Raw genomic sequence first — 18,076 nt, forward strand, 5'->3', positions numbered from 1 at the left:
AAGACAAAAATTTTATTAGTTACAATTAAAATATTTTTATACATGAGAAATTGGTACAAAAAATATTAAAGAACATTTCAGTTTTGTGGAAAGCTTCGTTGGTACGTTTCAAACTCATACGACAGTATTGAACTGACAATCTGTTCGATGACCGAAAAATTTTCTATTTATTTGCTGAATCCAATATTTCAGATTACTGGAAGAAATATCAGGTTTTTACATTTCACTGAACATTTTGCTTTGATGGAATTTAACAAGTTCCTTTGTTTAGAAAGTTAATAATTTAATAAAAGGATAATAATTTAATAGAAGATATATCGCCCTTGAAATTTCCTCGTCTTCTCTCCATTGATTCAATGTCCTTAATCACTTGGGTTAGGTCAGATTAGGTCAGACGACAACCTGTGGATGCTCCACGTTCGAGAAGGTTGTTCCATGTGTTCTCACCAGCCGTACCCCGTAAAATTAACGGCGCGGTAAATCCCCCAGAGAGTTTCCACCTACAGAATTCTCACCACGTAACGAGAGCTATTTACTGTTTAGCGTATAGGACAATAGAAGGGAAAAGTCTTACGCAACAACGTGAAATTATCATAAAGATATTATTTCCATTAAAATTTTATAGAATTAGCGAGCCCACTCACGCACACACACACACACACACACACACACACACACTTCCTTTCAATTTTTCTATCAATTACTGCTTAATATTTCAATCAAAATATTAAATTTAAACAAGACACTTTCTGAATATTCAAACTAACATGTAAAGTTATTATTATTGTCTTTTATGAGAAAATGTCGAGAAAGATCATATGTGATTAATATTAATTTTTAATCTTTTATTAGATATTTTGGTATCTCATTCTTAAAATATAACTCTATTCCTCGATAAATACTTTAATTCTCGAGAACTACTTAAAAGAAGAAACTACTTAATATTAAAACTTGATCACTTGATGAATAATCTTCTTTGATATTTTTTTTATTACCGAGAAAAATTGACATAAAAGTGGAATCTGATGAGAGAGAGACCACTCGTTAAGTCATTCATAACACAAAGAACAAGATGAAAATGAAATAGCACTTCATTGTAGATTCATCTTTTGAAGGATCTATGTATTTTTTATCATTTTATAATTAATTTCTGAAAGAATATTCATCATTACGTGCCGTAGATTCGCGTAGTGTAATCTTTTCATAATTCACGCATTTTAATTTTTAATCCAGTAAGTACAGTTATTTTCCGAGTAACTCTCGTAATGCTGTGTACGTAGGAACGCGAGAGAATCAGCATTACATCATATCTTCAGCCCAACTGCATCGGTAGTTCGTGCATAACAAGCGATTGAGTATATCCGACTTACGCGTTACCCATTATGCGTTCTAACGATCGCACCGTGCGGCTTACATATAACACCACCGATGAAATTTTGAAGGAGATTAGCGAAGTAGATTCTGCTGCGCGCATGTGCTATTAAATTTGCGTACAATACAGCCTGAGAGTCTGCCGGAATAGAGAAGGTATAATATTAGACGGGCGTAGTATAATCAAACGGCTGCGTTCTGGTGAAGTCAAACATACAGATCGGTCTTCATTCTTTGGCAACGTTTGCTCAAAGGAAGTAGAGTAATCTGTGACTTTCATGCCTTTCCTCGTCTTTTCGTGTTAACGACAGCTAAAGCGAATCAGCCTATAAACAATCGAGGAATCATTTTGCCTTCTTTTAATCGTAATTCAACGCAATTATCAATTTATTCAGTGAAGCAGATACATCTCTAAAGAATTATATACGTATTTGTCATCTAATTGTATTGAAAATTAAATGTTATCAGAAATTACTTAAGTTTCATTTAAAAAGTACAGGCAGGTGAAAGTAAAGGCAGCGTCTTCAATTTTTGTCTCAAAGAAAGATTAGAGAGTTCTCTCTTCTCGAGCATTGATTTAAATATATCTTTTTTCAATTATGAGAAATATAATATATTTGTGAATTCTATATACTGATATATGTATATAAATTTTTTAATGTTGATGTTGAAAAGAAACGAAGTTTTAGTCTTAAATATTCTAAAAAGCCAATTATTTTGAACACTTAAGTATTCATCTATAAAATTAGGTTGTATTATATATGGGTGAATTTTTATTTAGTTTGTTGAATAAAATTTTGTTCGAAAAATGGCAACTTTTTAGGCAGCTGCGTACCAAGAGGTCTCTCCGAGAGAGACTTGCGTGGTGTGAAAGAAACTTTCTGAAACGCAAATTTGCACCACGTCTAACTTTTGCGAGAATGCGCGGGCGCTCACGACGTCCGAGCTGTATCGACGTCCGAAAACTCGGTCCAGGTGAGAAAGTTATGGGGTGAACAGATAACTTTTTAAATATTCGCAAAAGTTTGCGCTACGCCAAACGCGTAAATACCACGACGTAGAACGCGTCGAGAGTTTTTTCGTTCGGTTCGTGAAACGAAGGGCGAGTCTTATCGACATTCGGCGAACACCATTTTTCCTCTTTGATGTCCGGCATGTGTTATCATTTCCACGTCGGCAAACGGTCAAAAAGGAGTGGCGCGACAGTGGGCGAAAATGGGTCGTCCAATAATTCGATTCCTCGAAAACACCGTTACGATATGTATGGATTTGGGTTAACTTCGTTTCAGCGATTTTACAGTCACGGCGTGTAAGATTCTCGTTCGCGATGCTTTCAGACAATATAAAATTTATAAGTAAAAGTATCCCTTATTAAAAATTAATATTTTTTTTTAATAATCCTACATAGAAATATAAGCTATAATTTATAAATACTGAAAGAAGCTTTGTTTGTTAAATATAAAAAAATATGTGAAAATGGGCGATTCTAATATGCATATTACGCATTATATAATTCTGAATTTATTTTAAATATATTTATATTATATTTTAAATATATCATATTTTATGTATTTTTTTATATTGTGTAAATTCATTGCTAATCTCGCATTTAAACTTTAATACGTAGTAACATAGCTCATCGTAATCCATATCTCGAAAGTAAACTTTTTCATTAGGAGATTTATCGAAGTTTTAAATTATCGGCTGTCTCAATCATGTAAGCTGTATGTATAGCATGCAATTTGATGGACAGATATATAGATTATATAATATAATTACATATAAATTACAATTTACAAAAATTAAAAATATTTAATTGTATAATCTTCATGTAATTAAAACCAATAAGATTATACTTTGTAATACATGTGGCATTCTCTAAGCACATAGAACATTTTATATTAAATTGAGAAGCACGTTTTATAACTATGCAAAGTTTATTATTATATATATATATAAATATATATGTATATATATATATATATATATTTAACATTATTGTTGTATTATCTATATATTCTCATACATCCCATTTTATCCTATTGCTTTGGAAACATTTGAGTGTCGATATTAACGTATATATTAATATAATATCAAACTCCATACATATTCTATTCGACATTCCATGATATTTTGTCAGTATAGAAGTCAGTATAGAAGTACGTGAGTCTTTTTTGTAGCACTAAAATAAGCGAGAAAGAATTACATGAACATTGGCGTAACATAGTCGATAATCCGATTCTAGAAAAACGTACGTCTCGAAGTGCCATGGATTTGGGTCACTGGTTCGAGGCCTGTTGAATGCCAGATCGTTTCGCCGATTTCGCTATTGCCTCGCGGATTATGATCTTTACTAGAATCACTCGACTAACGACGATGCGGGACCATTTGAAATATTTGAATATTGAAACTGAAAAAAGAGATGAAGAATAAAGGATCAAATTGGTGAATTTGTTTCGTGATTTCTTCGTCCCATGAAAACAAGATTGCTAATTTTGTAAAAATCAGTTGAATCAGTTTCAAGGATTCGTAAATATCTCCAAAAATTCAAATAATTCTGAACTTCCCTTTGAGCAAATTATGTGATGTCAACAATACTCGAGTTTATCTTAAGCTCTCAAAGTTCTATATCTTATAGCGTTAAAATGATAATCTTTCATTCACAGATACTTTTTACTATACTTTTAGATATTTTGGATTGACAGTTTTTGTGTTTACAAAAGCGTTATGAAAAATAATGTAAAAGAATCATCATAGATTTAAACAAAAGTGATTTTTTTTTAAACTTTAATAGATTCAATGTTTTACTTGTCGTATTTTTTGTCACAGTATATTAAAATAAATTGTCACATTTAAAGTACTAATCGCACTTGAAAGACCATTCCAATTAGCTGGGTGCCATGCTGCAGAGATTATCGCCACTAGGGAATCGAGAGCCATCAAGAACAAAGAATTATTCATCACAAATTATTCTCCTCCGTTAATTGTGACTTATTCAGAAATGCAGAACATTCTTGTGTCGTATTATTCTATTATTCCTACGAAGATTACTTCGCGCAATGTTCACAATTTTACCTTCTGTTAAAAATTGCAATATCAGCAGTTAGAAATAGAATTCAGATCCTAAGCCTTAAGAAATATTTTAATAAGAAATAAAAAAATTATAAATCTACCAAAACATAGAAATATGTATTTTTATATAGTATAAGTTGAAAAATGAAGCACACTCGCGTTTTAGAACGAAAAAGATTTGTAACCGTTAACGCAATAAGCAATAAGCATTCTCGAAAGAATCATCGGAATTCCGATGATTGTTCTCTTGGAAACATCGAATGGCCGAGGTCGATGAGCGAAAATTCGGTAACGAGTACGTCAGCGATCTCGTAACTCTGGGTTATGTGCAAAGCGCGTGCAAAACGGGTAAAGGGCAGGGAGTAAAGAGGAAAAGGGACAGAATCAATAAACTACCCTGCCAAAGCGAGCTTCGCTCGAGCGAAACGCGCGACACCTTTAACGTAACGTCCACCTCGGCCAAGTCGAACTGTATAACGATATTCTGAAATACGAAATCATAAATCAAACGAACTTGCTACGAGAACCGAATCAATGACGATATTCAATACGGGGGGCGTAAATTTATGCGAATAAATAAAAATCCAGTCGTTCTTGGAGCATTTCAAGTAAAGATATGAATTTTGTAATCATACACAAATCGAAGACATTTAGACAGATGTTTGCACATAAAAATCATTTGAAATTAAATCGGAATCATATAAAACTGTTGTTGCGTCGAATTAGAGGCAGTCAATCTTTTGAAGGAAAACAATAATTTTTCACAGTTGTGCGAACTGTGACGCAATCTATTGCACGTTGGAAAAGATTTAAGAGCGAAGATGATAAAACACGGATTGTTAATTCGAACATAAACCGACTGTGACTTCGGGCAGCGCACTGCGTGTGTGTGCATGACGAAGATAAAGAAAATAAAGGATAAAGAGGACAAGGGTTGGAATCGATAAACCATTCCGCCAGCTCAAGCTCAGCCCAGTTCACCTGAAACTAGCCGAGTACTGGATAACGTTGTAATATCCATTGTGCTCGATGGAAAGAACTCTTGTGTCGGGAATCATTAAAATCCAATTTTACAATCGGTAACACAAGCTGATCAGAAATAAGCTCTTAATCAGTGAGTTTATAATATCTTTTGAGGATAGCTCTTAACGTATAATTAACATTATTATCTTTAATATTTATAATTATCATATTTGTTATCGACACTTATATTACTTGAAATTCTATTATTAATTCTCATTTTTATTTACATCGTAAAGCGTAATATATTTTTTGCTTCTTTTTCGGAGCTATGTTTAAATTTATATTAAAAAATACACCTAAAGAGGTTTAATAATCAATGTTTAATAATAATAATATAAATTTTACTAATTCTTACGTAATGTTAACTACTACCTTATGTATTATACTGTTATTGCACCAATAGCGTGCAATAATTGAATATTAATTATTCCATCATCACCTAATGGCGTGCGAACAGTTAAAGGGAAGGGGGGAGGGGGGGGGGCGAAAGAATAATTCAATTGAACTTCTAAAGACTATCTTGAAATATAGATTATCAATTATTCACACAATTTATTTAAATCGTATTATTGATCGAAAACATACGAACCAACGTATCATCAACGATAAATGTGCATTGACCGAAAGTAATATACTGTTGCAGGCAGCATCCTCGAAATCCTCTTCCTTTCTTACCTATTCTGTGCTCGAGCATATTCAGTCGTCAGTGCACTTCCCTATTTTGTATTCACGAATTCCTTGGCCAAAGATGTGTTCTTAAACGTTTGAGTCCGCAGTGAAAATATCTCTCTTCCCTTCAATCTCCAAGACGAGATACTGCAGCAATACGATTTCGATCAGAGCAGTTTCTTGGCCTAGTATGCACATTGGCTAACCCAGTTTGGGAAATTGTGACAGGTGAAACACGCAAACATTTCCACGATCTGCCATCTAATGAATCATTACAAAAAAAAAAGATCGAGCGATTAAATATTTCTTCTTTTGGTCTACATATGACAAGAAATATATCATGTATATTACATTCAACTGATTGTAAAATTGCACATTTTTATCTTTCAAAAATCAGATTTATTACAATTATACTAAGTGAAATGCCGACAAAATATCACACTTAAACATGCGATATGATTTGCTAACTTTAAATGCTTATAATGAAAAAATTATTATAACCTTGATATTTTGATATTAGAATTTTCGTCTCAAAATGACTTCAATCTGCCACTAGCAAATGGTGCGTAGGGTCTGAGACACCCTGTACCAGTTATAAAATAAAAAGAAAAAGAAAAAGAATTCGAAAAAATTATCTATTAATATTTTCAAATTTATTTTAGTTTTTGTGACATGAAAGATTTTCCTATGATATTACCGCTCGCGAATGTAGTGTTTGTCAAAACGGACACCGGGCGATTGAGGATTGAGGTGGCAGGTGTAATCGAAGATCGATTTAACTTGCTTATAACACCATTCCAGGCAGGTGTTGCCGCCTAACTGAGGTACCATTTCGCGCACGTAGAGCCCATCGGGGAGTCAACATCTCTGATATATGGCATCATGTAATTGAGCATTCCTGATTCTCTGATCTTTCTTAAGAAAGACTCTTATTACATTCGTTGGTATCGAGCCTTTATATCTAAAGTTTACAGAAATATTAAAGTGATGAATAACGCAGTTAAAGATGCTGGGAACACGCAGAATCAGTGGCGAAGGAATATACATATAATTCCTTTCGTGCTTTAATAAAGAAATTAATTACTGTCCGTAAATATGATTGTTTTCAAAGAACTCGGAAACTGTCCTCTTTTATTTGTAAAAAAAGTTTCCAATTATTATGTCATAAAGTCTCTCATTTATTATATCATAACCTTCATTAATTATGACTGTTAATTACTTATCGTAATCATATACACATAGTACCTAATCATTTATTTGATCATATTTTTCCTGACCCTGCCTTCAACCGAATCGATCTACGTTTCTTTCATCAATGCCATAATGTTGATTTTATCTCGATTATTAGCATCGTTGCTGATTAAAAAATCAATTAAATGCAAGACCTTTCGGATTATGGAATCACGTTTTCTCTCTGAAACGACTGAAACAGTCCTATCGCCATCCGCTGGTCGGTGTGTTAATATTTGCATTTCATTTCCATTTTGAGCGCTGGAATGAGATAAATTCGGTCAACGGATTTTCTTACATGCGCCACTGCGTGCGAAGCGTTCGATCGATAACCGAATAACGAGGAAATTAATTAATTATTACGCGTGGTCTGCGCGTGAGAGACGGGCGCAGCCACGATTTCCGAAAGAGGCGGCTTCACGGGATAACGATTATTCAGAGCTTGATATCGCGCATCCTGATGGTGATAAATGTTACTTCGAAGCCATTTATTATCATATGCCGAACTAAATTAACTTGAGAGTATATACACATAAACAAATCTGTAATGTAAGTTTTGTTGAGAATTTAACACATAAATTTCTCGACTAACAGATGGACTTTAGACGTGATTACCCGAAGCTAGAGATAAATATCAATCATCCTTAATAGGTATTCATTTCTCATTTCTTTGCTGAAAGTATCATAGATGATATGTGTGTCATAGAAAATATTATATTAATCGGAATCATATTACTTGACGTTACTACAATAATTTATGTTAAAATAGTTTTCTGTTAAACGATCACCAAAATTGTCAATCTGTCAAAACTAATAAAATATTTCAAAGAAGATTTCCGTTTTTAAATTGATTTCACATAAGATTGTCAGCCTTTTAAAAGAACATACACTCTTTTTGAAGTAAAGCTGATCATTAATTAAAATGTTACATGCTTATAAAATGATATCAATAAGAATTGTAAATAAAAATTATGTTATAGAAATTATTAAATATTTACATCCAACGCATAAAAAAATTATATATAGTCTCTGCTTTCGATCCGAACCATCATTTTTTTAAATGTACATATGTACTCTTTTCTTGTGATTCAGATATGGTAACTTTAATCGCACATTTTCGTTCTAAAAGTATGTTTATTTATTAGCATCAATCTATTTGCGTAGTTAATTAGCAGAGTCACCTTGCTGTGTACATCAAATGTGTGATTATGGTTACGATTACATCGTGTTTAGTCCGCGACCTACACGATAGGTGCCCTTATTTAATCTGTAGATTAAACAAAGACGCCTATTGTATAGATCGCGGACTAAGCGCATGGTGTAAACTAGGCCTCTATATATATATATATTGAATATCTTGGCGCGATATCGCGAGCAACTCCGAAAGCAAGCGGGCTGCGGGACTTGCCTAAAAGGGTGGCGGTGCCGCAGGTGTGTGCTATACAGAGCAGGCAGAGTTTGCTGCGGCTGTTAGCCGACACAGCGGCGCGGTGCTCTGCTTTTATTTCCTCAACTTCCTCCAGCCGCAGCCCCCAACGGTCGGCTGGCTGGTCGGTTGGCCTGCCGTCTGCTCGAACGAGAAGGTGAGCAGCGGAGGGTGATGGACGCTGTGGGGCTGTAGGGGTTGTAGGGGTTGGTTGGGCTGGTAGGGGAGGCAGGTATCGATTCCATCTTGCATGGAGAGGAGAAAGACCACCTCCCTCCTGTTCTCCCTCCCTGCACCTCCCTCTCGTCGAGTCCCCCGCGCAACCCACGCACTCCGGGTCACCGGGTCAAAGCTCACGGCCGCCGGCTCACTGTTGCTTCTTCGAAATGGGTCTCTCGCGACTGGTACGTGCGACTGGCAATGCGTGTGCCTTTATTTTTTTCCTTTTCAAATACACACGCATACTCATGCTCGTTGATTTGTTCCTCTGTTACCGCGATACTGTGAAAATTAATCCATCAGGCTTGCTCGTTATTCGTTATGTAGGTAGTTATGTAGATTAATTGTTTTACGTAATATAATTGAAACTCGAGAAAGTGACAACACTCGATGTTTCAATTTTGCGAATTATGAAATTTTTATTTTTATTTAACTTATTTACCAGATATTTCACATTGTACGCTAGAATGTAACAAAATATAAAATCGATAAAGTATATTTATTTTTTTAATGATTCTGTCTTTTAAATATGGAAACGATGAGGAGAATTAATTTATATAAGACAGATAATATGATACTCTATTGAAATTGACAAATTTTAATTTTGTATGTGTTTAAATGTATGTTTCGACTCGATGCATTTGTGTGAAAAGTAATATTATGAGAAGTTAGATGTCGTAAAATTGTACAGTTACTTCTTGCATTCTTTTCTTTATCATAAACTGTAATAGATACATATATGATATGTTTGAGTTGTTAACTCATTTTATGTATACGACGTAAATATCGTTAATGGAAATCTATGAGAAATTTTGTCAAGATAGTTTTCTAGAAAACTAGAATATTTTTAAGATAACTCCTATAAGAGTAGGATGTTTAGATACATTTTATAAGTATCCTGTATAAGAGAAAATTTGAATAATATTTTCAGCCGCCGCCCCCGGTTATACACTGATAATGTTTCAAAGAAAAATGAGAAGATATATATCTATATACACACGTTTTTTGTTCTTCTGTACGCATGTACACGTGTAATGGATTGAAAAATGCTTTTTTTAATTATCAAATCTTCTTCTGTTTCGCATTACTATTTTAATTAATTTTAATGATTATACTTAAGTTTAACTAACGATGAAAAGAGCGATAATATATCGATCATGTTTTTTTTCTAAGCATAATATCCCACGCACGAACACGTTCCTCATTTTTATATTGCCCTATAAAATTATCTTTTCTTTACGCATTATCATTTATAAATGACCCGATTATTTCACAATTTAAAAAAGTTAAGCATTTTTTTCGTGATGCGAGATATGGCTAACGAAGTTTAAAGTAATGTTATCAAATAATTTAATTTTTTATCGTCGTGAATACAATAGAAATATTTTTACGTATTTATTTTAATCTAGTAGCTATTATATTTTCAGATACTTGTTAGTTGACTCGCCAATGGAACTTGACAGTTTGACAGTCTCCTTTAACCGATCCACTCTCGCGAGTAAATATATCTTGACATGGTCGGTATGATATAGCAGTAGATAATCTAGCTGGATAGGGTCCGAGAGAGTACAATGAGGGGAGAATTGCGTTGTACATTAACTGTATAAATTTACTTTATTCATCTCTGTCAGAGACCATGCTAATGTTACACCGCACTCGCTAAATCTTTGTATGACTATATGTATAAAATTAGAGCAGTGTCCTAAAGAATTATTTAATTATCAATTAGAGGAGAAAGTAATATTATGGCCAGATATAATGGCTCCTCTTAATAATATCTCCGCTATTAAGTATCGAATTCTAGCGATTACTTATGGAATTATTTCCTTAGTAGCTCGCTGTTATAACACGGTGCTAATATGTCAATACACAAGCATTTATTGTAACATATTTTTACTTTCATTTTGAAACGTTTTTAAGATACATTTTAGCATTTAATTACACATATTTCCCTATTCTTCTTATACTTGAATGTATTATTACACGAATATATGTATGTTTTGAATGTGTTTTTTGTTGTTTAACATTTTTTTATCTGGCTGTATACATTTCGAGTTATGCAAAGTAAAACAGTAATATGATATTTTGCTAATGTAGCCCTCTAAACGTACTGATTATTGGTGGTCTCTTTTTCGAAGTTTTCATATCAAAATAATTATTTCGTAAATCGATTGTAGTTCTACTATTAATTATCTATAGTTCTATTTATAATTAATTATTTATAGTACTTTATTATCTATAGTTTATATTATATTTATATAGATTTTTAGTACTAAGCAGTCTATACGCTGAAGAAGTTATTTGTATGTACATATATTTGCATAATTTGAATATATATACTTTACTGTATTTTACTTTTTTATTCCTGTTAATTTTGTAATTCCTTTTTTTAAACAAAACCAATTTTTTAAATCTATTTTTGGGAAAATCATATTACTACCCCTATTTCTTTTCGAGCGATTATGCAGTGTCGCTACATTTTTATAAATAACATCCTAAGTAATAAATATTTCGTAACTTTGAGTCTAGAACTGGTTGAATAACATTTTGACAAATGTAATTGTTAAATTTTAAATTCAAATATTGATTTTAATCAAGTTATTTATTGTGCAAAAAGTAAATGGGGGGCTACAATACCACCTTCTCCTCTACGAATTATTTCGGAATTTGTGATCAGAAAGAGAGAATACCAATAATTTAAGTTTATGTATTAATATAAAAGTGGAATAAATTAATTGTGGATAATGCGTTTATTTTATATATTTTATACGTATATTTTTTTTGGTTGGTTTAACTTAAATGTCTAAAAATTCAATCGTATGAATGCAAATAAAAAAGGGTATAAGTACATTTGATTTTTATTTTAATTATTATAATTTTATTACTCAATAAGTATTGATTACGATAACGAGAAGTTATGAAATACGTAACATATATAATTTATTAAATTTGTAGCATGCATGGCTTGCAGCTTCAATTAACGTTCAATTATCTTCAAGGTACTTAATCAACGGATGCAGACATACAGTACGCTCCCTGAACTATTTAATTCTACTGCTAGTCATGCCTTCGTGCACTTGGTAATTTTTAATTGCCGAGTGGAGCTTAGTACATGGTCATATATGAGAAATGCATTATTCTTTTTGTTCGTCGTTGTGAACCGACTACAATTCTACACAATATTTTTTTTTTAGAACGAATGTTTCTTTGTATACACGAAAAATATTTCTGTAACAATTTTGAATATCTATTTCCGACTATTAACGAACTTGTTAAAATATCCGATACGAATCAATATACAAAACATTGTAAAATTGATATTCTTATTATTATTACGGATTGCTTGCTACAGACATCTATATAGTATAAAAAATTAATAATTTATACAATTGAGGTTTTAACGATTAAAGATTAAAATTGAAAGTTAGTACTGAAATCATATTTTTTGATGAATTTTAAATAGATTTTGTTCTAGTAGAATTTCATTTTATAAAGCTAACAATAAGTCTCATTTGCGAGCAAACTCATTTGCAAGTTAAATATTATAGTAATTGACAATTTTATAGACAACTCGTTTGGGAAATCTTGACGTCAGTAGAACGATTGAATAATGAAGTGTCGATACTGTTGAGCGAAAATGATGTTAGAAATTCTCTTTTGCGAACCTCAGTTTCTGCTGCGTAAACTTCCCCTCTATATATCTTCTTTAAGAAAACTATTTTGAGATTTCTTTATTAAAATAACGTTTACTTTGAATAAACTTTTTAAATAAAAGTTTAAATAAATCTTTTAAAAATAAAATATTAGATATTTCTCAAAATAAAATTTAATTAATTTGAAACATTTTTAGCTCAAACGTAGTATTTCAAAGTTCTTAATCTTCTTATTTAAATAATATGTATTTTTGTATCCAATAAAATAGTTTTTTATTTCACAATTCTTGCCAGATAAAATAATAGCATACGTAAAAGATAAATTTGCAGTTTCTTCCTAAGATCGCTATTATCAATATTTTTAAAATTCTTAAGATTCTACGCACAAGAAATGCATAAATGTATTTTAAAATATATTATTTTTAGATATATGAAATGTATAGATATATGAAATATTAATAACATTAAATTAGCGGCATCCTTGAATGTTTGATGAAACTGACGGTCTAAAACCTATTTCCTCTGGAGCACTTTTATGTAAGTTCTGTATGAAAGCAAGTCTTGGAAAGATACGTTTCGAGTTTATGCTAGAGATGAGTGAGTACCACGTTAACTACATCAAATCGTTCTCGTAGAGAGAAATTGTCACTCGACTGGTATATTTATTGCAGAATTAAATAGTAATGTCTTTTAGTATGAATGCCTTTCTCCTAAATTATGTACTTTAGTTCAAATTAAATGTGCTTGCATTATTGCTTTGTTTTTAAATCTTTTACTTTATTGTAGATAAAAGTAGTTGAATTTAATAATTGATCACATTTAATGGATAAAATTAATTTTATTGTTAGAATCGAAAGATAGTGAAAAGCGGTAAATGAAAAAATTTATTCATATGTGATTAGTTTTCTGGAGTACGTCGTGTGATCTTCGAGGGAACGCGAGTGGAAGGAACTGCAAATTTACATTTATGAGGGAAAACGAGGAAAGAAAAAGCAAACACTTGTAATCGATGTAAATTTAGATCAACACTCAAATGTGTATCTCGAAGTGCGTCCTTCTGCCTGTTTACAAGAAAGGAAATCTGTCGAGTAGACATCCTGACTGGAATGTCGTTTTTCAAACGAGAAAGGATTGGAGAAGAGGAAATACGGAAAAGTGGCCAATCTCTCTCTCTCTCTCTTTCTCTCTTTCCGATTCTCTCGGGTCCACTTGGAACCAATCCAGGAAGCAGCCATGGAGAATTTTGCATGGAGAATAACAGCGTTCCTGGGCTATTTGGAAATGTTGCGGTAGTCGAAGATCTCAATTCGAGAGGCGAAATGTAGGATCGATCGGATCTGTGAGGGCAAGTCTCACGAGGAGAGAAAGAGATCCATTCAGAGAGATTTAAATCAAGAACCGGTGCCAAAGTGAGAAGATATACCGAATGTTCAGATATCGTATACGTATGTATACGTTTCCGTGAATGGCATATAAATCGACGATAGATCATTCGTAAAATACAGGATCGTTGATCCTGAAATTGGTAATTTGCACGGGTGTCGCCATGAGATTAACAGGGAGTAAGCTCCTACACAATTTCCGACTAATAGATTTTCGAGTTACTGGCAATTATACGACTGCGTGCGCCCGCATGCATCTCGATAATTTATGCAACCGATAATTAATCTCTACATGGTAAACGGAATACATTATGACAAAGGATGCGTACGTTACTATGCGCAGGCTACTTGTCAGAAAATCTTATACGATACGCTTATTGGGTATTATGCGCTGGATACAGACTCACGACCGGATATATTTCACCGTTGATGGATTGCAAATATAATAACAAGGTGATAGTGGTGGGTGTGTCGGGCATTCGAACGTGGTTGCCCGAGAGCGCGGGAGGTGTGTTTACAGCTCGCGGTTAGTGTCGACTGCCGAGAGAATAAACAGCAGCTGAGCTAATCTGCAATGCAGATGCAAGTACTTCTGTAACTTGTAACGTGAGCATCCTAAGAGACTCTTGACAGCAAACTAGCCGAGCCCGAGTAGTAGACGACCATGCATATGATGAGGGCAAATTTGCCAATACCACAATGGCCGCTCATATGCAGCTTGCGGTATTCTGCATGCTGATAATATCCCGATGGAGTGTTCGTCGAATGTCAACAATTCTTGTTGCAGGATATATTTTGGTAGCAATTATTAAGCGAGCGTATCGAGTCACTTAATTATATATCGATATTTCATATTTATTTAATTTATTAAAGCCTGAAATAAATTTGCTCACGTTTTTACATGGAAGAAATTAAGTTACTCGTTTCAAAGATTATTTATGGTTCATAAAAATTTGTTTACATTCATATTTACATTCTTTTTTGCAGTCCAATTGCAATTAATATTTCGCTTGAAGCAGTTAAACGTTAAACGAAATGATTCACCTCGACTATTAGCTGAAAATTAAAGTTTCACATTTTGTTTATAAAAGTAAACATATTCTTTATGGAGCTGTAGCCTAAAGTAAAATATATAATTGTGTTTTTTACAAACGTGATTTATAATTATTTTTTATTGGTGTATGTTTACAAAATGATATTGATTATGCGGAAGAAATAAATTCCTAAGATGTATATAGGCATCTAATAAATAAATGTTTGTTTTCAAAAAAATATTGTAAAACGCGAAACAAACGTATAAATTTTTTACATAATGCAATGTTGTCAAAATAAAAATCCCACGTGCAATAGCGGATCGTTACTAAACGAAATAAATAATATCGCTAGAAGTACACCTTTAATGGTTCCTGTAAAGGTTCAATAATAAGTATTTCTAGCGCGAGCTAAAAAAGTTTGATCCATGCTATTTGTTTTTATGGCCAAACTGGATGACACGAATACTTATAGTCATCCATAACCCGAATAGATGCAATCTTGTTCCTATACCCGAATCTGTTAAAACTAATCGTGAACATATGCTGCCAAATTGCTTGGGATCAAACTCGTATATATCCACATTTATACATAAAATCTCACATATATTATACATATGAAGGGACTTTCGATCAATTTTAAATTTTATCGAAGTAACTTAATCTAAAAAATCGAATGATCGCGACATACAATTGTATATATATATATATATATATATATATATATACATACAATTGTATATACATACAATCGTGTTATAAACACGTTTTATAAACACGTGAATACAAACGCGAGTCCTCGATCTTAAAAATTAATGAAAGTTTGGTATGTGTAGTTGAAATTCAATCGATCAATTCGAAATTTTATTTTTCTCTGTAGCTTCCTTAGCAAGATACTCATTAGAAATCGATATCGATCACATTAAGTCGATCAGTACCACTGGCATTATGGAAATAACGATGTGCGTTGTTCGTTCGGAGGGCCAATAGGTGTCGGAGGCGCCTCGGTTGTTCCGGGACTTTGTTGAGAAACTAGAACGAGCTTATATCGCCTTCGATGGCGTCGTAGGGTCGTGCCTGGGCGCCTGGGGCGGCACCAACCACGGCATGGAGAACGACGACGTTGACGTTATTCCGCGAAACTCAGAATCCAATATCGCAGAACGCGCCTCATTCTCTCTGCCCATCGGCTTACTCTTCCACTTTTATCTCTTATCGTTTTCGACCTCTCCAGCATACTCTCTGCGAATTCTTTTCTTCTTCTTTCTCTCTTCAAGCAGCTCTTTCTGGTACCTCGAAGGAAGAGAAAGGAAGAATTTAAGTCTGCCGATCTAACCATTCGTTCATGAGTCAGAAATTTCTCTCCTCGTTTTTTTTCTCTTTTTCTTTCTCTTTTCTTCCTGCCGCTTATTTTCCAATCTGTATTTTGCTATCTTTCTTCTTCTCCAACTTCTGTTCTCAGGTGATATCAATTCTGGAGTGGGTAAACGCCTACAGTAAACAATGGCCGATATGTCGATATTCCTAGGTAGCGAAGACAGGGGAAATAGGCTGTGTGTTTGAAAGGATCGGCACCACAAAATGCACACATACTCGCGGAAAAGAGGCTGTATCTATGAAGAAGATGGCTGGATCATAAAATAACCAGACAGATACGAGAAACATCTTTATCAAAATCTTCAAACTTTTTTTTTGTGAAAAGAACTTTCGATCGAGATTCAGACGTTTCTCGTTATATTCTTTTTATGAGTAGCTATTTTTTTTCTTTTTCTCTGTAAATCTCTGTATTAAAATAAACGTTTATGTTTGCAAATGCATATAATAATATTTAATTTAATTAAAGAAAATTCAGATGACTTTAATTAATAGAGATCAATGGATGTAAAGTGATATATGATACAATATTTGTATTACAACGATATCAGGAACTCTACTGTATTAAAAATGAACTCTGCAAAACTAGTTTCTACTTCATGTTCAAACAAAAAATTTTCTTTTGTTATTTGAATATGTTGATAAATGCGACCTATTCAATAACATTATTAAAATTTGAATTTTGTCGCGCAAGAGGAGATGAAAGTATACGAGCTACTGTGTTACCCATTATACTTAGATCAATCTCCAATACTGACCCCAATCTGTTTCATCTTTCAACAAAGTTGCACTATCGCGAACAGAATCTTCGACGATTCAGTTATATTAGTTATATTTCTCTTTTTCGATAGTATTGACTCGACAAAGTCTAAAGCTGTAGATGATGACTTCAGTCGGTTTCTTTTATCGCAAGTGCATGTGACGCTTTCACTTTGTTAACACATTGTTAAGATACAGCGAGCTTTTTAAGAGAGAATTCTGGGTCTACCGCAGAATATATGCACTAGTTGCATATCGAGTACTTCCTTATATTTTCTGTTTTGACGCTGAGCGATATTTACATGGTATGAATATTTTAATAACAGAAAAATTGACATTCTCATTTTCTTTTGTACGTATATAATAGTATTTAAATAAAAATACATATAAAAATATTTATCAAGTATCAGTCGGGATACTCGTTCAATTTTTTCAAACCATTTATATCAATCACTTGACGTAAAAGTAGATCGTCGTTTAGTATAATATTTCTCGAAATATTAAACATTTTATAATATAACAAATATAAGAAAAGTTGACAATTCGTTGAAAAGTTTATTTTGAACAAAAAAATATCACACGAACGAATGTATATTATATTTATTAATCCTCAAAATAATGCCAGCAAATTGTCAATGTTACAAAACTGTTTATCATAAAATATCATATTCGGGAATTTAAAATATTTAAACCGCTTATATTTTGACAATAGTGTAAGTCCAATTTTGAAAACATCATTAAATCCGCTGCAATGCGTTTATTTATATCTGCATCAAATTAAAATCGTGTAAAAAATTATGTTTAAGTTTCAAAATATAATCTTTGATGTTCTCAAAATAAATGATTTATTTATTATATAATACATAG

The 18,076-nt window shown here is 32.8% G+C and overlaps 1 protein-coding gene across 11 annotated transcripts in view; it reads right to left on the reverse strand.

The window, feature by feature from the left end:
- The window catches only part of LOC105146731 (hypothetical protein), a 79,941-nt gene that overhangs the window by 13,363 nt on the left and 48,502 nt on the right, over positions 1–18,076 (reverse strand). Inside the window, exons 1-2 of one of the 11 annotated variants that reach the window (XM_087403037.1) lie at positions 6,833–7,096; positions 6,142–6,396 (exon numbers count right to left, since the gene is read on the reverse strand). The exons of 9 other annotated variants lie outside the window; for them this stretch is intronic. The gene's annotated coding sequence lies outside the window, so the exon portion shown is untranslated. Of the gene's footprint in view, positions 1–6,141; positions 6,397–6,832; positions 7,097–18,076 lie in introns of those variants that run through there. One more of the 11 variants, XM_087403038.1, reaches the window with a different exon arrangement.

Source organism: Acromyrmex echinatior, chromosome 2, assembly GCF_024713525.1.
Source record: "Acromyrmex echinatior isolate Ae372 chromosome 2, ASM2471352v2, whole genome shotgun sequence".
In the NCBI taxonomy this organism is placed as follows: domain Eukaryota; kingdom Metazoa; phylum Arthropoda; class Insecta; order Hymenoptera; family Formicidae; genus Acromyrmex; species Acromyrmex echinatior.